This window comes from Dermochelys coriacea, chromosome 13 (genome assembly GCF_009764565.3).
Source record: "Dermochelys coriacea isolate rDerCor1 chromosome 13, rDerCor1.pri.v4, whole genome shotgun sequence".
In the NCBI taxonomy this organism is placed as follows: Eukaryota; Metazoa; Chordata; order Testudines; family Dermochelyidae; genus Dermochelys; species Dermochelys coriacea.
Window position 1 is genome coordinate 17,044,135 of NC_050080.1, and position 20,884 is coordinate 17,065,018.

The following is a 20,884-nucleotide window of genomic DNA, read 5'->3' on the forward strand; positions in this document are numbered from 1 at the left end:
ACACCCAGCCTTAGAGAGGCAAATATGAAGGCTCTCCAGTTGCTAAAACACAACGTGTTCAACTCTCTAATGTTGATAAGTACAACATATAGCTGCTGGAGAAGGGAATGGTCCCAAAGGAAATGCAGACTCGGTGTTTCATAAACCTCTGTGTGTATGTGATTTGAAGTGAGGAGTGGATCTTACTAAAACCATTCCTTCACTTGGGTGTTATGTAATACTTCTGTTTAAAACAGGTACTTTTAAAATCTAATGAATTAGATCAAAGAGGAATGATAGGTGAAGTGTAGAAAGAAACTCTTTAGATTAATAAGATTGCGTGCTTGCTTGAAGGGATGAGAATATTCTAATACTAATACCTTACACATCAATATATGTGTAATATTTTCATAGTGGGCTGAGTCTGATTTAAAATGCCAACTGTTACAGAAGAGCAGTTGGGTTAGTGGTTGCATGCCCCCATCCTTTATCAAAGAAGCACCATCACATGAGACCTCTTTGCAGTAGCTTTCCCTAATCCTTCAGTATCCACAGTCAGTACAGGAGCCCTCATGGCCTGAAAACAAGTCCCAGAACATTGACTAATACCATGTTTAAACAATCTCAGTCTCTTTACTTTTTAGCATTTAAATTGTTCTTTTGGAAGAAAGGATGCCTCTAAGATTCTCCAAGAAGAGGAGATGGGAAATGGAGAATGAGCAAGAAATATATAGAACCTTGCACCTGTAGGTCATTGGTCCAAATCTGCATGAAGGCAATAGTGATGAAAAGTTACCCTCTGAGGCCTTTGTGAAGTGAATGTGGTGAGTCTCAGCCTAGTTTCTCATCACAATGAATTTTCTTTTGAGTCTTAGCAAAGATGCAAAAAGTGAGCGGGCATGGATATTAAATAACCCTGTGACTCTGATTAGACTACCAGTGCATATTCCAGTAGAACTTCTCAGTGGCAGTCTGTGATTGAGAGGAGAGAGAGACATCTCGGCCCCCCAGTAAACCTTGCTTGCCCACACCAGGTGTGTCTGTGTCCCCTGAGGGTCTGGCCAGTGAATTTTTTAAAGATACTGATTTATTCTCAGGTAGAGCCAGGCACATAGTGTAGTGTTACAGTTTATGGCCTAAATCTTAGGGCTATAGAAAGCCTGGAGTAGAAGAGAAATAGTGGATTTTTTGTGGTGGCGGCGGTGGGTGTCTCAGCCCCAAAGAGTCTGTGCTAGGGATATGTAGAGCTTGATGCCTCTGTTCATGGCAGCCTGGGGGAAGGGCACGACCGGTAGATCTGTGGCTGTGTGGATTCACTGGCCACAACTAATGCTCTTTTAACTCTGACAGAACCATTGTCCCTCTCGGCTCCTATCTACCCTATAGGTCCTGTCCAAAGCCTGTTTAGTCAGACTGTATTCATGAGAGGAGGATTAACCCTTTATGGTCCTAACAGATCTGCTTAACACTGCTGTAAACACAGTAAAGTTTCACCAAATACTCAGTTCCATCACTTCCCCTTGGAAAACTGTCATGTTAGTAGCCTGTGTGTGTGTGTGTGGCTCAGTTACCTTCTCTGCATTGAGATTTTATATGAAACAGAGACTGCCACTTCCATTTCTCCTTATGCTGTGGGCACCTGTGTTTGATTCTAGCATGTAAAATGAAGGACACTGTGGGCGCATCTTTTTCATGTCCTCTTCCAGGACAAGGTGGAATCCTCTGGCCTTAATGGGCGTCTGTAATCAGCTTGCTTTTGAGATGTCTTTGCAGAAAAGCCAGGGACTGAATGAGCCATGGAGACTAACCTACCCTCTCCCTTCTAGAGATGGCAGCTGCAGATCAGGGTTAGGGCAGCTTTGCTGTGTACCTACACTGTGCTCAACTGAGAACCCTTTTCCAGGGGTGCCAGTGTGGCACCTGTCACCAGTACTAAATTCACCTATTTTTTTTTTTTAATCAAACCCCGTGGAGGCAACTCTAGCATGCATGTCCTTTGCTTTGCTGTAACGTAGCTATAGATGGCACTCCGGTATCAGTTAGTAGTTGCGCACAGCAGTTTCCATGTTGAAGGCATACAGCACTGTGACAGTCTGATTTGGGGGAGTAATATCAGTTCTGGCCAGTTTCTAAAAGGTACTTTTATTTGGTTTCTGCAGTGAATTTGTTGCACAGTGTGGACAATAATTAATGGCTGGAAGGAGAGAAATTTACTTTAACTGTTATCCTACTCTTATTCCTTAAAGACAACACAGTGGAAGCTTTACAATGTAGGAAATATTGTTTCCAGTGTGAAAAATATTGACTTTAGGGGAAAAGCTATTGGAAAAATTCTTTGAAATCAAGAGATCTGATTTTCCAGAAAGCTCTCTCTGCTCATATTAGGTACTTGTGTATGTTATAATTAACAGGTGCTAATCTCTTCGGGCTCTCTTTTATGGTGCCTGAGACACCTGCATTAATGATTTAGGGCCACGAGATGTTGCCACAAGTCCTTTCTTGCTGTAGCCCAAAGAGAACAGAGCAGGAATTTGTGTGATACTCCTGAGCAAGGTTGATGTCTGGTATTGAAAAACTAAAGGTACCAAGCCGGGGTTGTCACTGTCTCTGTTCCCTTCCTCCACTGAGAATTTTGAACTTGTGTGTGCAGAATAGAGTAGTGTATTTCAGATACTAAGCAGAAGAAACATTAGAATTAGTGAGAAGTTAACACACAAGCGGGTGCAGCTATTCTGCCCATATCTCTTCTCACAAAGAGTAGAGGGTCTTAAGTAGTGTGGACAACCTTGTGCAGGCTTGGATAAATGTCACCCTGATCTCTGTTTTGCCTCTGTGCACAGATCCCTATCATCTTTCTTCGTCTTTAGCCCTGGTAGTTTAAACTCCACAGGTCCCAGCATCAAGACTTTGTTGAAATCCATCTGTCTCCTTCCACAAGGTTAGCAGAGATCGTTGCCACGCAGTGCAAAAATGTAGACACTTTTCAGGTTTTAAAATGTTCCCCATTAACTTATTCTTCTGTTTGACCCCCAATATCTGAAATACACTGAAATCTCTGACCTTACTCTTTTGCTTGACATAAAAATCACGGGCATGCTTTAGAGATGTGCATACATACACAAAAATTATCTGCAGCCCGCAAGCCTGTAGTGTTTTAGTCTTTGTTTGATGTGAAGATTTTACCAGTTTGGAGCCTAGTTAATTTTAATGGTGCAAAATAGAGCATGACAAAAGCATTGCTGTATGTACTACAATGAGCACTGAGAGTTGCTAATAAATGCGGTGGTGTCCTATTTTTAAAAAACAAACCCTGCTTCGTAAGGGGAGGGAGGTTCTGGGTACCCAGATCCTGGTGGTTGAGCCCAAAAGCTTTTGAACCAAATTCAGCCCTGGTAAAACACTAGCTGCAACCAGGAATTAAATTTTCCTTTCTTGTTCAATGCCTGCTGTAAAGTATAACTATGCTAAATGTCACAGTATCCTACCTACTCTTGCAGACTAAGGTCTGACCATTACTATCCCCTTGTGTTGAATCCACCAAGTGAAAGTGTGAGCAGGATGGGGTGATGGACACATTCAGCACCTTTGTTTCATTCAGAGATAGTCACACCACGTTCTGTGCAGGGGATAGAAAACAATATCCATATCCATAAACTCCCTGTGATGAAGTGGGAATTTTCTGTAATATTTTTATGAATCCTAGGCATGCCTCAGTTTCCCTCTGCATGTGGCATTGCTAACCAGTGGGTGCAAAAGGATGAACACTGCTCCTGGAACGGCACAGCAGACAGGAGGTGTGTGTATCACCTTGCTGTTGGGGGAAAGAGGGGAATGAATAGGATCATTAATGAGCTGGCTGAAACCAGCCCAAATCTACATAGGGTCCAGCAAGAGAGAGAGATGCCCCAACAACTCCACAATCAACGCCTAACAACAGGAAACCCCAGCAAGTGGGACTTGTGAATGAAGCTGAAAAACAAGGTGGCCAGGTAAGTGGAAGAAGGGTGTGTGTTTTTGATTTGGTTTTGGTTTTTTTTAGGATCTCAGGTGCCTGGACAGGGCAGACGAAGGGTGGAACAGAGAGAAACAGAGGGGGAGCCCATCACAGCTGGCTGGCCCATCAGGGCACTGGATTGACCAGGGTGGACAATGGCTTAACTTCTGCTTCTTTGTATTAACTTCTGGACTCTAAGATTCTGAATGCCAGGTGACTCATAATTGATTATCTTGTTTTGGAAAAGGCTTCCTGTGTCACTGTGACTACTCACTGAGAGCATTGCACTCTGAAGGGGCAAAGTACAAGCCTCTCAGAGGAATTTGGCTTGGCTGGATTCACTGTACGGAGCCACTGAGAGAGAGAGACAGGGAATACTTGTCAATGGCCCAATCTGTAAACTCTCTAGTGTAGCTGCTCTAAGCGGACAGGAAAGAGCTCTCCTGTTGACTTAATCTACCCCCAATGAGCGGCGGTAACTACGTAATTGGGAGAAACTCTCCAGCCAACATAGCGTTATGCACCACCAGTGCTTAGGTTGGTGTAATTTATGTTGCTCAAGGTGGTGGTTTATTCACACCCCAGATATACTGTCATAAGTGGTAGTGTAGACATAGCCTCAGTCTTGGAGGGTACGGGCCTACTTCTGTGGAACTGTGTGGATCCTTGGGGCCTGACACACTAAAGGGGCCATTCCCAGAGGACTGGCTGGGGCATAGATCAGACCCTGTGACACTCCCCGCTTCCCCTCCCCCCCATTCTTTTTTTAGGCCGTGTGGCTCTGTAGTTAGGGCACTAGGCTGTCAGTCAGTAGGCCTGGGTTCTAGGCTCAACTCTGCCACTGACTGTCAGCACAGTCTTGAGTATGTCACTTTATTTCTGTGCTTCAGTTTCCCGATCTGTAAAATGAGAGAGAATGAATTACCCCAGAGCAGGTCTGAGCTTTATTTCTTGTCTGTAAAGCAATCAGAAGTCCATGAATGAAAGGTGCTATATAAATGACATAGTCTGAGGAGGTAAATATAATTTGCACATCTCTCTGTGACAGACATGGCAATTTCCTGCAGTAGCTTTGGGACATCTGACTGTATTAAGTTTATGTATCATTGAGAGTCAGGGTTCATATTTAATTCCATGGGAGAGGGGGATCACAGCCCTCCAGGAACTAAGAACCATGAGGGAGGGGGAGGTGATTAGGCAAATTCACTCAGTTTGTAGACTCCGGAGAGGTCCCACCACCTGAAGAGGCTCATGTAAACTGGTTCAAATTGGACTCTCCAGAGCCCAACAGGCAGAGAAAGGACTTCTGGATAAATAGCCTGAGTTTAACCTGACTCAGAGGCTTCTTTCTGGTGTCTCAGACACCCAAGCCCTTCTGCCCAAGGAGAGCCCCAATCCTTCCTGGGGAGGGTTGGAAGGATTTGGCCTATTGATACAGTGTAAGACTGAGGGGTGACCTCTAATAAGCTTATTAGCTTGAATGTACATTCCTTCATTGTTTTTAATATGTTTTCACTGTAATGCCTTTACCTTAAAAATAAATGTACTTGCCTAGAAAGGGCTGTGTGCAGGGCCGGCCCACAACATTTTGGCACCTGAGGTTGGGAGCTCAAATGACCCCTCCATGCCCCCTCACTTGGGCCAAAACTTTGAAAGGTCTCAATACTGCCGCCTTCTTGTTCTTCTCCTCTCATGGTACTGCTCTGCTATCTACCCCAATAAAGGAGAACTAACAATTTAAAATGCCTTGTTCAAAAATGTTAAGTAACACTTACATTTGCTATTCAGGCGTTTGAAAGTTAACTTTTCTTGTCTGCATGGTAAACACTGGCATTTTTGTCTGTTTGAATAATCAAAGTGGTGCTTTCCGTGCCCTTCTGGCTGCAAAGATTTGAACTGTTTCCTGAAGGCCCACAGTCTGGGCCAGCTCGCGCTCTATTGAGATGGTTGCAAGGCCGACCATCCTCTCCTGTGTCATTGTGGAGCATAATAGTGACTGTCTGAGAGCATTTTCTAGAATTTATTGACATTGATGATGATACAGGAGCTGCTATGACAAATGTGCTTCTTAAAAAGCTGGAAGATACGGGAATTGCAATAGCTGACATGAGAGGTCAGGGCTACGATAATGGTGCCAACATGAAAGAAAAGAACAGAGGAGTGCAGACACTGATCCGAGAGTTAAACCCTCAAGCTTTTTTTTTTTTTTTTTTTTTTGTCCCATGCAGTTCTCATTCATTGAACTTGGTGGTCAGTGATTCAGCATCAGCTTCTAGTGAGGCTGCTGAATTTTTTAATGTAATTCAAAGCAGCTATGTATTTTTCTCTGCATCAACTCATCGATGGCAAATTTTGAAGCAACATCTGGGAACATCCTCTCTGACACTGAAACCACTGAGTGCCACACGACTGAAAGACTATTGGAGGCAATAAGGTCGAGTGGAGGCAATAAAGCCTATCAAACACCAAATCGGGAAGATAGATGATGCCATAGTTGCCATTATGGAGGATAATGCTATGACAGGAACTGTTTGTGGGAGAACAATGGCAGAGGGAAATGGAATCACCAGAAATATAAACAACTTTAAATTTCTGTGTGGCTTAGTGTTGTGGCATGAGATACTGTTTGAAATAAATGTTGTAAGCAAGAGGCTCCAAGGTGTTGACCTTGATATATGTGGAGCAATGGAACAACTGGACAAAGCAAAGTCATGCCTACAGTCTTACCAGTCAGATGAGAGATTTCAAAACATTCTGAAGAGTGCACAGAAAAAGCTGGCAGAGCAACTTCACATTGAAGCTATTTTTCCACCCATTCAAGTATACAAGAGTCACAGAAGAAGAAGACATTTTGATTACGAGGCATGGGATAATTCCATAAGTGTGGTAACTTATATCTCTGGGCAATTTCAGCTGCTCATAGCCTCTGAGGAGAAAGCAAAAACTCAGACACAGGGCTGTTTAGGTCGTATAGTTTGGTGGGAAACCTGCAGTTTAGGCAGGGAACTGTTCAGCATGGAAAAACTCAAGTCAGGAGGGGGAGCGGCACAGGTCTCCTCCCAAGAGAGGTGACAGCTGAAGAACTGGAAGCCCAGAGTGGGTGCCCTCGAGTGACCATGGAGGGGGAATTGAGGTGCATTTGCCCTGAACTGTGATGCTGTCTTCAGACTTTCATTTGCGCAGACGACCAGGCAGGCTCTCCCTACTGGAGGAGCAGAGGTTGATAGGTGATTCTGTGATGAGGTCTGCTAGTATTTAGACCAAGGCCCTGTGTGCTTGGTAAGAAGTTGGACCAAAATTCTGAAGTTAGGCTCCCTGGATTGTGTGGCATTCTGGTGCAGGAACAAGAAATTCCATGGCTACTGTGTTTAAATATGAAAATGGAGGCTCTCATTCCATTAGAGGTGACACTGAATAATGCATCCAGTAATCCCAGGGTTACTTGCTGATATTCAATACAGTTTATTTGATTCTGTTCCCATGTTTTCAAAGTGCTGTTGATTTTGTATTAACAATGTGTAATGGCCTCAAAAGTTGTCAAGGGGAAAAGGGGAGGTATGGCACATTTGGGGCTTTTGGTACTTAAGGAAACATGGAAGGCAGTTTAGGATTGTGGGTAGCCACGTTACCTGGATGTTTCTGACAAAATGATCGTTAGTGAAATACGTAACAGTTCTGACATTTAAACAGTCATCTTTAGACTTCAGAGTTATCACTGATGACAGGACAGTTCACATATTTTAGAGCTGTTTCAGGCTGTCTGCAAGCTCAGAAAGACTATTTTAAAATTTACATTAGTTTAAGGCTTCTGCACAACTGAGGGCTAGAACCATAATTAATAGAGAGATGCAGGAGGACAGTTTTGCAGCCATAGAATTGCAGTTAAGGCCTTCATAACTCTGAGGTTCTACTGTTTCTTAACACCAGAGTTACGAACTGACCAGTCAACCACACACCTAATTTGGAACCGGAAGTACACAATCAGGCAGCAGCAGAGACCGCCCCCCTCCCCTGCCCAAAGCAAATGCAGTACAGTGTTAAACTACTAAAAAAAAAGGGAAAAATGTTAAAATAAATGAATAAATAAAAATAAAAAAAATAAAAATGGATAAGGTAATGCAATTGTTTCTGCACTTGTTAATTTTAATTAAAATGGTTAAAAGGGTTTTTTTCTTCTGCTTAGTAAAGTTTCAGAGCTGTATGAAGTCAATGTTCAGTTGTAAACTTTAGAAAGAACAACCATAAGGTTTTGTTAAGATTACGAACAACTTCCATGGCCGAGGTGATCATAACTCTGAGGTTCTACTGTATTCTGATCTGTCCTTAACAATCAAAACTAAATGACATTCATCACAGTAAGTGAACAAAGTACATTTCTTGCTGCAATGTATTTTTTATTTTGTTTATCCATGCATGGGCAAATCCTGTTCCGAGTACTCTGCCTGAAGAGCTGGCCTGGCATTGTGGGTTTCTGCAGAGGAAAAGGCTTCTCCAGCCTCAGGCCTGGAATAACTCACTTTCTTTGTATGTATTAGGATGGGTCTATGCATTAGCACATGCAATGGTTCGCTGCAGGAAGCTGCTCTAGAGATCCTGCCCCCTGTATATGGTTCCACTGCAGGCAGGCCTTTCCAGCTCTTTGGAAAAGGGAACAGGATTTGGCATCTGTTTGTTGGTGGAAGTATCACACTAATGATTAGTGTGAACTACCCATCATATTTCTAATGCCCCCATAACTGTAGTGTCCAGACTCCAAATACAGAAATTACAACCTTGCATTCAGCTTGATCATAAAGTGACCTTGCTCTTCACTACTCTAAACTCAGCCTCTATGACTCAGAATACTCACACAGTACTTAATGTCTTCTCTTGTCTGCTTTCATGATCAAAGGATGCCAAGAGGGGTATTTTGCACTGTGCTGTAAAAGTAGTCAAGCTTTAGCCAGTCTCACTCTAATCTCCAGGAGAGAGTTCCATTCCTGTTCTCTCGTCATTGAGAATGCCCTGCTCCAATCTCTGCAGAGCTGAAACCTGCTCTCTGTCAACTTTGGCGTCCCTGCAGTTGCCTGGCAAGCGTACTGTGTAATAAAGTCTGGCTATTGCCAAAATGTGTGTGACTGCTGCATCTGCCTCATGATTTCAGACTGAAAAGTAGGACTGACCAGTCTGGAACCTCAGAAGAAAAAGTGTCATGATCTGAGTGTTCATCAGCACTCTCCATTGCCCATATTTAAATCCCCTTTTGGCCTATCACTGCAAGCCCAAAGCCTTGTGACCAGCCTTTCATTCTTCTCCCAATGGGGATGGAGTGGGACAGGTGACGTGTATTATGAATGAATGTTGGCTTGATAGCAATTTGATTTTGCTTTTCTGCCTGAGGCATATCACTCTCATAAACTTTCCAGTGAAGAACTTTATTATTTCATCAGTCAGAATAATTTTCATATGACCAGAAAATGGCTGAAGCCAGAGATTTTCCTGTCAGTGTTGGCATTGTATAGTTTTCAGTCAAACAATCATGTGGCCACATAAAAACCAGTCTTAAAACACAAGTGCAATATCTGCTTAAAGTGACAGGATGAGTGAAGCAGAAGTCTAATTTTTCTTTCATAACCCTTGCTCTTCTCTTTATTTTTCCAAGGTGGCCAAAAGTCCAGGTAAAGTTCATCTTCATCAAAAGTCTCTCTTGAAGAAACACTGTTAAATTCCTGTCATCTTTAAGGCCACACTCTGGTTTCTTCTATTATATTTTTTGGTGAATTTGCCTGTGAAAGAGGTCAGCTTGCAGCTATGCAGCCTAAAGTCTTATCTACCCCGTGCCTGGGCAGCGGCAGTGCCAAACTTCCCCCAATAGCCAGTCTTAGCAGTGTGTGGCAACAATGCCTGAATGAGAGTGGAATTCAGTGCTCGGCTTCTCCTCAGGCTGCCAACAAGTTGCCAGTTGGTGATGGGTTCTGTGATGGTGAATATTTATCCCCAGGAACTGGACTGAGAACCACCACAATAATTGCACACCCGTCACCAAACCACCATCTAACCATATTGTCTCTTAGTCATTACTGATGTGACCTTACTTTGAAAAGAATACCACAAACCTGATCCCTTAGTGTGCTAAGCACCCTCAACTCCCAAAGAAGTCATTTGGGTTTCACACTGACATAACTACTGCCTCCAGAGCAGTTGCCCCCTGATTTACAGTAGTATGAGAGGGAAGAATCGGGCCCAAAATATTAATATGAGACAAAAGAATGCAACTGTTTTAAACCTAGAGTATAGAGTTAGAAATATAATTCAATTTGCACCTTCAGGGCAGAATGTTCATTAAGTAACTCCTAGACCAAATAGCAGTATGAATAGGAAGATAAGGGGAGGAAGTCATTGGTCTGGAAATTCTTCAAAGGAAAGGAGGAGAAATTGATTTTAAAAACTGAGCAAGATAACAAAGTGGTATCTAATGCCTCCACATGCCTAAGCGAGTCTTTCTGAAATCCTCTTGTTCTGTGTTCCAAGTCAGAGAAGCACAGTAGGCATGAAGGGAGATGACAAATTTCAAAGGGAATATTAATTAGAAATGAATTGACTATACATGCAAAGATGTATTTAAACCAGGATATTTCCAAAGGGAATTAGTTGCAGTCACACATTTGCTAAGAACTTGATAAGGTACCCAAATTGGTTGCTTTCAAGGTAAATTTTTTTTTTTTTCAAAGGCGCTCACTCCACTTGTGTCTGAAATGGCCAACCCTACTCTAGTTAACTGCAGAGATGCTGGGAGGGCTTGTTTGCATGCCAGTAACCAGAATGCTTTGTGCTTACAGCTACTGTGCAGCAGGGCTGCTGTCTGAGTTACAGGAACAGACTGCTAGGTTTGGCAGGAAGGGGTCAGTTGTTTCCTGGGTGCTTCCAGCATCCAGACCCTGACTTTTTATTATCATTAGTTAACATGAAGTAGCAAGAGCAGTGTGCTGGGAGTGGGGGAAACCCTCTTGTTCTTGGTGAAGGAGGAGCTAACATCAACTCAGGTTCCCCCTCCTCTCACACCAGTGCTGTGGGGGAGGAGGAGTCCAATTAGTTGCTTTAAAAAAAATGGAGAATGCTTGAGAGATTGGATGACCATATGTCCTATTTTGACCAGGACAGTCCCATTTTTAAGCTCTGTTCTGGTCATCCCAATTTTTTTGGCAAAACTGGGCTGGCGCAGTGCCGGTGGGTAGCAGGGGGGCTCAGACCTATCTGTGCATGAGGAAGAGAGGGAGGATTTAGGCTGGCCCTAGGTGGATGGCGGGGGGGGGGGCTCAAGCTGCTCTGTGCACAGGGGGTAGTGGGAGGCCTCAGGCTGGCACCATGCGGGCAGGTGGCAGGGGGGCTCGGGCTGGCCCCCTACATTGCTGGGGGAGAGGACCTCAGACTGGCCCTGTGCAGATGGGAGGTAGGAAGGGCTCAGACCAGCCGCATGTGGGGGGCGGGGAGGGGGCCTTGAGCTGGCCCCTGGGGTGTCTTTTTCCCTTTGGGAAAATATGGTCACCCTAAGCATAAGAACATTGGGAAAGCCACAGGAGTTGAGAAAGCCGTTGTGCAGGAAGGTTGGATAGCTCTGGGGTTTGGTAAAGGGCTATGGAGCCTCGTAGAATTACTTTATAAAGTATCAGAGTTGAAACATTATGAAATCCTAAATTCTTCCCTTCATGTGGCCAAAACAAAATGTACCTGCACCTGGCACATTAATGCCTATGGAATTTTCCATTTGAGGTGCAAATAAGTTTTTGTGCATATAGTTTAGGAAAGCAGACATGCCCCTACATACACTGTCCGGGGCACAGACTTCCACTGTTCTGTCTGGAAAAGCAGGCAGGTATGGTTACCCCAAGGAGACACTACAATGCACAAAGGACATAAGAAATTGCAGAGCTAGGGAATGCCGTTTGATCACAGCACATCTGTTCCCTTTAAGATAACACCATGTAGCAAGCTATGAAAACAACACCCAGACCTTTCATTCTATCGCCACAGCTCAGACACCACCCTGTTATGAAATAGCTGTGAACTAGAAGAGTATTGTAGGTAATAACATGTGCATGATCACCAATGGTTTTTGTAAAGGGAAATCATGCCTCACTACTCTATTAGAATTATTTGAGGTTGTCAAGAAGCATGTGGATAAGGGGGATCCATGGGATATGGTGTACTTAGATTTTCAGAAGCCTTTGCCAAGGTCCCTCACCAAAGGCTTTTAAGCAGAGTAATCTGTCATGGAATAAGCGGGAAGGTCCTCTCATGGACTGGTAACTGGTTAAAAGATAGGAAACAAAGAGTAGGAACAAATGGTCAGTTTTCAGAATGGAGAGAGGTAAATAGTGGTGTCCCCCAGGGGTGTGTACTGGGACCAGTCCTATTCAATATATTCAAAAATGATCTGGAAAAAAGAGGTAAACTGAGGTGTCAAAGTTTACAGAAGATGCAAAATTAGTCAAGATAGTCAAGTCCAAAGCAGACTGCGAAGAGTTACAAAGTCTCACAAAACTGGGTGACTGGGCAACAAAATGGCAGAAGAATTTCAATGTTGATAAATGCAAAGTAATGCACATTGGAAAACGTAATCCCAACTATACATATAAAATGATGGGGGTCTAAATTAACTTTTACCACTCGAGAGAGATATTTTGGAGTCATTGTGGATAGTTCTCTGAAAACATCCACTCAATGTGCAGCGGCAGTCAAAAAAGTGAACAGAATGTTGGGAATCTTTAAGAAAGGGATAGATTGCCTCTATATAAATCCATGGTATGCCCTCATCTTGAATACTGCGTGCAGATGTGGTCGCCCCATCTCAAAAAGATGTATTGGAATTGAAAAAGGTTCAGAAAGGACAACAAAAATTATTAAGGATATAGAATAACTTCCGGATGAGGAGAGATTAAAAAGATGGGGACTTTCCATCTTGGAATAGAGACAACTAAGGGGGGATATGATAGAGGTCTGTAAAAGGATGACTGGTCTGGAGAAAGTAGACAAGGAAGTGTTATTTACTCCTTCTCATAACTCAGGAACTAAGGATCACCAACTGAAATTAATAGGCAGCTGGTTTAAAACAAACACAAGGAAGTATTTCTTTACACAACACACAATCAACCTGTGAAACTCTTTGTCAGAGGCTTTTGTGAAGGCCAAGACTATAACAGGGTTCAAAAGGGGATACGTTAATGGAAGATAGGTCCATCAATAGCTATTAGCCAGGATGGGCAGGAATGGTGTCCCTAGCCTCTGTTTGCGAGAAGCTGAGAATGGACAGGGGATGGATCACTTGATGATTACCTGTCCTGTTCATTCCCTCTGGGGCACCTGGCACTGGCCACTGTCAGAAGACAGGATACTGGGCTAGATGAACCTTTCGTCTGACCCAGTATGGCCGTTCTTATGTTCTTAAACATTCCCCTTTGTAACTCTCTGCCCACCAGGCAACATGAATACCTATAGCCTGTGTTGTCACCACCCTTTGGTTTGAATGGCAGTCTTCTAATACATACTCAATATCAAGTTGTAATATACTGGCCGTGCAAGGAACTGTTACGGATATTACCCTCTAGCTCACAGCCTGGCTAAGGGGTCTGCTAATGCTTCTAGCTCTAGGAGTTCTACTTTTAGTTGAAGGTCCGGGGTTCTAGTCCCAGATCCTTCCACCCATATATTTGTGTAGTTTATAAATACAGCTGGCCAAAAAATTTCCAATAATTTTTTTTCCCACAAGAAAATAAAAATGCTGATTTGTTGAAATCAAAACTTTCTGTGTAAACATGTTGATTTTGACAAAAATTTCATTTAGAAAAGAAACCAAAGTGTTTCAATAATGTTGAAACATTCCATTTTGACCTTACGACAATGGAAGGTTTTTATTTTTCATATGGAAATGACTGTTTTATGTTTATTTTATGTTAAATTATATTACAATTTAAAAAAAAATCAAAATTTGAATGTTTTTAATTTACCCCAAATGTGTTTTTTTTAAATGTCATGTTCTGGGATATTTCTTGGGTTTGCTCTGATTTGAAATAAAAAAATTTGGAGATGTCAAAATTTCCCGTGGAATGGAGATTTTGAGTTTTGACCAGCTCTCTTTATACAGTAATGGTGTATTGGGTTGCAACACAACATCCTCCTCCATATTTGAAAGGAAGTTCCATGTACGTGTTTCCCCTCCATTAATGTTAATGGGATTTACGTGTGCCTATTGAGGGGAGAATAGCCTTTAAGCAATTACACAGATTGCTTTTTTTTTAAAACTGAAGGTTCAGCTGACAGATACAAATAGGGAGCTTCCAGTGTTTCCAGAACTCTCAATTTTATTCCAAAGCTTAGCATATTTCGTGATTTTCTTAAAGTCCTGGCTTCATGGGGTTGTGGAAAATCTCAGTTTTCATTAACTTTTTTTTTTTTTTTTGCTCTCATAGTTGTGGAGAAAAGCTTGAAAAAGGGACCCAAGTGAATACTAAAGGCTCAGAAGTCAATTGAAAAAAAAATGTATGAGCCTTAAGCCAAACTCATGATTTTGGCCAAAGTTTGTAACTGCATCTGAACTGGAACTCGGAAATAGGCCCCTCTCCAGTTTTGGCTCTAACCCATAACCATAACGAAATTCAAAAGGATGGGGTTTGGATACAAAGAAATGAATCAGAAGTCCCTCCCTGTGAAAATTGGAAGGAGGTTCTGATTTTGGTTGTCTCTCATCAGAGTGGAGCTGCTTTAACTCCACAAAGATGCTGCTTCAGTACGTGTATACTCAGGAAATTATAGACCAGCTAGCTTGACCTCAGTTGTAGGTAGGATCCTAGTGACATTAATATGGGATGAGATCACAAAACATCAAGAGAAATATGAGTTGATTAAGAACCAGCCAGCTGGGCTTCATCACAGATAAATCTTGTCAAACAAATGTGATGGGGAATTTTTTTTTTAAGGTGATAATGCACTGAGCAGAGAGGCAAGCGGGAAGTGATGGGCACAGATTTCAGTAAGACATTTGACACAGGGAGAAACAGTAGACTAATAGATCAGATTAGTAGATACGGAATGTGCCTGGGAGATAGAGAGAAAAATATTACTTTGCTGTGCTATAGAACCAATCATGAGAAGATTTCAGAACACTGCCCAGGCAATTAATGTAATCTCATCACTCTCTGTGGTAATTGAATATTATTTCTGTTTACAGATGGAGAAACGGAGGCATGGAGAGCTTATGCGACTTGCCCAAAGCAACAAAACAGTGCTATGAATAAAATTGCCTAGATCCTTCCATCCAAAGATCTTGCAACACATAGTAAAAATTATCTAGTTTGTTATGGTAGGTGTCACTTTTATTCCTAGCCTTCCAAGGTGTCTTTCGTAGCATGTGTTCAGACTTGGGAAGACATCCTGTGTACTACTTTTTGGTCATGCAAGAATCTGGGTAAAGGGAGATGTGTGAGTAGAAGGAGAGTTTTCTCTCTGCCTTGGTAACTTATGGGAGTTTGCTTCTTGGGAACCGGGCATTGTTGTCAGTCAGGCTGATATTCCTGAAAAAAGGGATTGTCTGCATGCTGGTTTTGACCACCTCTGTTCCAAGACTGGAAAATATGTGTAAATAAAAAAAGTTACCCATATTCCTCATCACTGATTTCTCCTCCACTGGAAAGTCAACCTGCAAGGCCCTGAATATTTTCTACTGCTTGACAGTGAGGCTACAATATCATAATTTTATAGATGGGGAAACTGGGATGTAAAGCAATCAATAGAGCCAAGAATAAAATGCAGGACAGAGCTATGGCTCTCACACCCCTGATTTAAAAACTAGACCACACTGTTCCAGAGCTCAGAATAGAGCACTGGGGGTAGCTCCAATGCAATCTTTACTTTGAATTTGTTAACCCAAATTAAAAAATTAATCTCTCTCTCTTTTTTCAGTGTAGGCATACCCTAAAAGTTGGGTACATTAAGTGCTTGATTGCTGCTGACTTGCTTTCATCAGTATTGTTAAGAAACTATAACTGCTCTGCAATTCCCTTCTTTAGAAAGGGGTTCAAGCTTCAAAGTGGGAATCCAAATCCAAATGTAAATTTCAAACACCCAGACTCAGAGGTGGTTTAGATTCAAGATTTTGGTTTGGGCCCATTTGTGGAAAGTTTTAGAAGTTTTCCTAGTTCCTAAGAATCTGACCTTTCAGAGGACTTGGGGCTCAGTCCTTCTCCCGTTGGAGTCAATGTGACAGGTGCAAGCCCTTGGGAAAATATTGTTTACCCCCTTCATAATGTTATGGGTCTGTCTTCTTCTAGGCCTAATATTTTTTCTGCTTTATATTCTAAATGTAATGGTCTAGTGGGTGCCAGATGTGTCCATGTACCAATCCTGGATTGGCCATTGATCTGCTTAGTGACTTCTGAACCGATCTATGCCTATCTACCATACAGTGTTCATAAAGCTTGTTGATGATGGAAAGTGCTTTAGAAAGGACCTACCACTTGCCTCAGCCAGCTTGCTAGCCTGTCTCATCTGTAAAAGTATAAAACACTCCAAAAGCTGACTCTCCTCTACCCGTTGCGGTCAATTCCACATTATTTTTATTTAATGGATCAATTCTCTATTTTCCATTGTATTTACTGATAATGTAGTTGTAGATCTTTTTTATTTTTAGTGAAGTATTCCCCAGGTTGGCAACCAGGGGCTCTTTCTCCTTCACTACTTATCCTTTTAACATGTCACTGCTTATTTTTTTATAGATCTTTGCCCATAAAATACTTGATATTTTAAAAAGCTATCAGCCTATTGCTTACTCTGATCTATAAATCCCTGTGGAATTGTGCTAGTTACTGGAGCTCTTTTCATTGATTAACTTGAATGAATCTCAGCTGGATGCCTGCCAAGTATTTCTTTAATATTTCCCACTTGCCTGTGGCAGATCCTATTGAAAAGTCACAGGGCTGGTAAAGAGGAAGCCGCAGGCATGCTCAGAGTCAGGGAAAGGACAGGAATCCTTATCTGAGCTGATCCAAACATGAAACCTAATGGAGGTTTGGTCTGAGGGATGGATTAGGGTTCTAACGGCTAGTTCTACAGTGACTTCTCCAGTCCTGATGTGCAGGAGTGACATACTATTCTGGAGATTATCCTGGGTAACGGAAAGACTCATACTAACAAACTAGGGAATCAGGTAACTGCTAGTCTGTAACCAGCTCTGTCCCCAACCTTGAGCAAATCATTTCATTGTCCTTTAGCTCATAATTTCCTGATCTGTAAAGTGGGAATAAGGACACATCTCTTCCTTTGTAAAGCGGTATCAGTTCTCTGGTTGAAGAGTGCTATATATTAGCATTATGTGTTCTAGCACTAATAGGGATAGTGAGATTTTTTCACTGAAATAAGTCTTCCTCTGAGGGGCTTGAAGGCTTCACAAACATTAATTAAGCCTCAGTTTGAGGTAAAGAAATCGCATGAGCAGTGTTTAATGGTTGGAGAAATTGAGAGAGAGAGAGAGAGAGGTTGTTACTTGCCAGAAGTCACACACAAGTTTAGAGGCAGAGCTTGCGCTAGAAGTAAGGTGTCCCAGTTCACAACCCCCTTGTTCTAACCACCATGCTTGCGAAGACATCCTGAGCATGCTGCACAATAGGCAGCACAACACAGGTCTCTTTCAAAGGGCAGGAAGAAATGTCTGTGTCGAATAAAAATGAATTAACAGCACAGGCGGAGATTCACAAGGAAAAAGGATTTATCAAATAGTTCTACAGAGGTGATAAATGTTAGGGGGAGCCTATGGGAGCAGAACTTTTAAGGGAAAAACTATGAAAGAGAGAAACCAATTTCAAGGTAATGCTTTTTATATTTATATAGCTTCTGAAATGAAACCTCGATTTTGGCTTTGATTGATGGGTAGTTTTGCCCACCTGGCCGATTCTCTGCAGGCTTCTGTGCTTGGAAAACGAAGAAGCTGTTTGCTGTTCTTGGAGGCAGCTTGTTTTAATGAAGTAGTGTTTTCTGGAGGTTAGAGAAGGTGACTGAGAGCCAGGAATGGTTGTGAACTAAACTCACCTCGGCCACCGTTTCACAGTATGACTTTGGGTAAATCATTAACCCATCTGCCAGCCAGACTTTCAGTGTATGTGCATGCAACTGCATGTTTAATGCATACAGGCATTTTTTGCACACACTATCCCATTAAATAGCCAGTTGGATATGTAAGTGACTATTTACATATGCAGATGCAATAGTTATTTATGAAAATGTATGGACGTTTGCATATGTAAAACATTGGCAAAGTGTATGTGCATCTCTTTCTAGTGACAAGTCCACTATAAGTTAATAGGTTACTACTATCACCCCCAAAGGCTTTACTGCATTAGCTCATATAATAGAGAATTATGCTGCACTGCTGAAGCCTAAATTCAAGCTGTGCTGATGACCCACATAGGCAATACTGAAAGTCCTTATAATGGTGAAAATAGCCCTTAGCTACCTACATTACAGTGGGGTTCTGAGATTCCATTCATTAATGCCTTTATGGTGTGGTGACATGCTATATATGTGCTAAGTGTCGTTACTACTGGCCCTGCAGTAGGTGCGATTATCGCTACTGGGCCTGAACCCCCAACAACATTATATTATCTCAACAGGTAGTCTAAACATAGGCTTTCTCCAGTACCCCAGCATCTGCGTGCAGGGAGGAGATAGTCAGCTGCACGTGGTACCCAGCCTTTTGCTGCCTAGAGATATCGTCAGTATCAGAGACAGCTGTTTGGCCCACACTCCACATCATTAATCTTGGTTATCCTGGAAATAATTCCCTCCTGATTGTCTCCGTGCTTCCTTGTATGCTGAATACACCACTGGCTAATTTTTCATTTGCCTGCAGGACAACCCTCCTTTCAGCTCAGACAATACAGACTCAGTCATGTAGCTCTGGGCGTGCAGCGCTGCTGCCTTGTATTGCTCATGACTCCCCCATCCCCACCCAACTGTCTGTCTGAGCCTGTCAGGATGCAGAGCTATTTCTAGTCACTTGCACATTCATGACACAACCTTCCCATTTGTGTGACAGGCATTGAGTTTCCATCTCCTGCCAAAGGCCCCTCTGGATCTTGTGTTCCCACAAGCATTTGCACCACCTCACCCCACTTCCTAGAGCCTCTAGCATCGCAGGTGAGTGACTGTGGGGACTGAGGCCTTGTCTACACTACTGGGAGCTCTAATTCTTCTCTCTGCCTCCTCCACACTCTCGGGAAGCTGCGGGGGGGAAATCACATCTCACACATTGTGAAGGCAAGACCTACCTCTCCCTCCCCCGCCCATAGTCTCCATCTTCTCCCACTGACACAGACAGGTGATTCAGACCCATCTTTAACGAATAGCTTTGCCTCTCATGTTCTTTTCAATACAAATCCCCAGAGTTCTTTTCACTAGGGGCGTCCTGGGTCCTGCACTTTGTCACATTGTTTTGCCGCTCTCGTCTTGATTATTGATGAGAACAGTTTGTAGTACATGATGCTTTATTCAGCAGGAAATAAACTAGGTTTACATGACAGCATGAGCGGGGAGTAAGCGTCCCTGTCCCTTTGCATGGATTGGGCAGTACGCTCTCCCCACTTCGTCCACACAGCCCTGGCACTGATTCATGGTTCTGCGGACAATTCTCTAATTTGCACATAACAAATTTTGTTCTTTCAGGCTCACTACCTCATCCGCTTGCAATTTGTTTTACGCTCATGCCATGGAACATGTTCCCACTCTGTGGCTGTCAATTACTCTCTGTGTAAGCTAAACCTTGTTTCTCCTGCAGGGTCCCCTAATGACCCGTTTTAAACCTCTATCGCTGGGTGAGTTGTATGCTCTGATAAATAAACTGATGATGATAATAGCTTTCTATCCAGGGTCTTAAAACACATTACAAGCAATACATTAAGCCTCCAACACCCACTGTGATGCAGGTTGTCATCAACCCATTTTACTGATGAGGAAATCAAGACTCCGTGAGAATCATAACTAGAGATGGCAAATCCTAGCCCATCTCCTGCCGCTGCAGAGTATTTTCTGCAGGACATTTAGCTGTGCTTTGGGCAGTTGAGTTTTGAGTGGCTATGCCATCTCTTTACATTCCTTGTTATTTCCTTTTTGTTCATGCGGGGCTGCTCTAAGTTACGCATCTGTCTGGGCTGCTTATGGACCATACTGCAGCCCAGAATCTGTTGCATCAAGTGTTATGAATATTCCCTTTCCCATTCCTAGCTCTGCATCAGCCTCAGGAATGCTCCTTACTGTGGGGCTTGCAAGAGGGAGCAATGTAAAGAGACATTATTGGCCCTATGCTGCTCCTCCGCCAGGGAAGTTCTTTACCCACCTCTTGTGGCTCATTTGTTATCCCCCATCAGTCACTAGAGCAGGAGCCAGCATCAGCCCATTAGTCCTTTAATCTTTCTTCATAACTTCGCTCCTCCAGACCCATAAACATTTTCAGCTTAACTTGCTCAATGTCACTTGCTCCAATAGAATCAGAAGCAAAGACAGGACTAGAACCCAGGAGTTCAGGCTCCCAGACTAACCATTAGATATCACTTCCTCTAAACATAAAATTACAGCATGCTTGTTTAAAAAAAAATCACCCCTCACCTAAGTCCTTGTTGTATTTTATAGCCAGTTTTATGTATGTACATAAAAAGACCAGTGAGTGATTTACTGATCCTTCAGTATTTGAACAGGGTATTGTTGTAAATTACTACAAATTATCCCAATTATAAATTTATATGAGAGATCATTCTCCCAATCTTTGCAGCAAAGACAAGTGTCTTGTAGCCACAGGCGATGAGAGTTTTATTGTGGATCAAGTTCATAATGAGACCAAAAATGTGTCCTGTCTTTGCAAGACATCAAACTGGGATTTTTTTTTCTATTGTT

At 42.6% G+C, this 20,884-nt stretch overlaps 1 long non-coding RNA gene across 1 annotated transcript in view; it reads left to right on the plus strand.

Annotated features, from left to right (window-relative positions):
* Positions 1–814: 814 nt before the first annotated feature.
* The window catches only part of LOC122456512, a 27,073-nt gene continuing 7,003 nt past the window's right edge, over positions 815–20,884 (plus strand). The window contains exons 1-2 of the long non-coding RNA XR_006275435.1: positions 815–4,186; positions 15,177–15,308. This is a non-coding gene — a long non-coding RNA (uncharacterized LOC122456512). The remainder of the gene's footprint in view (positions 4,187–15,176; positions 15,309–20,884) is intronic.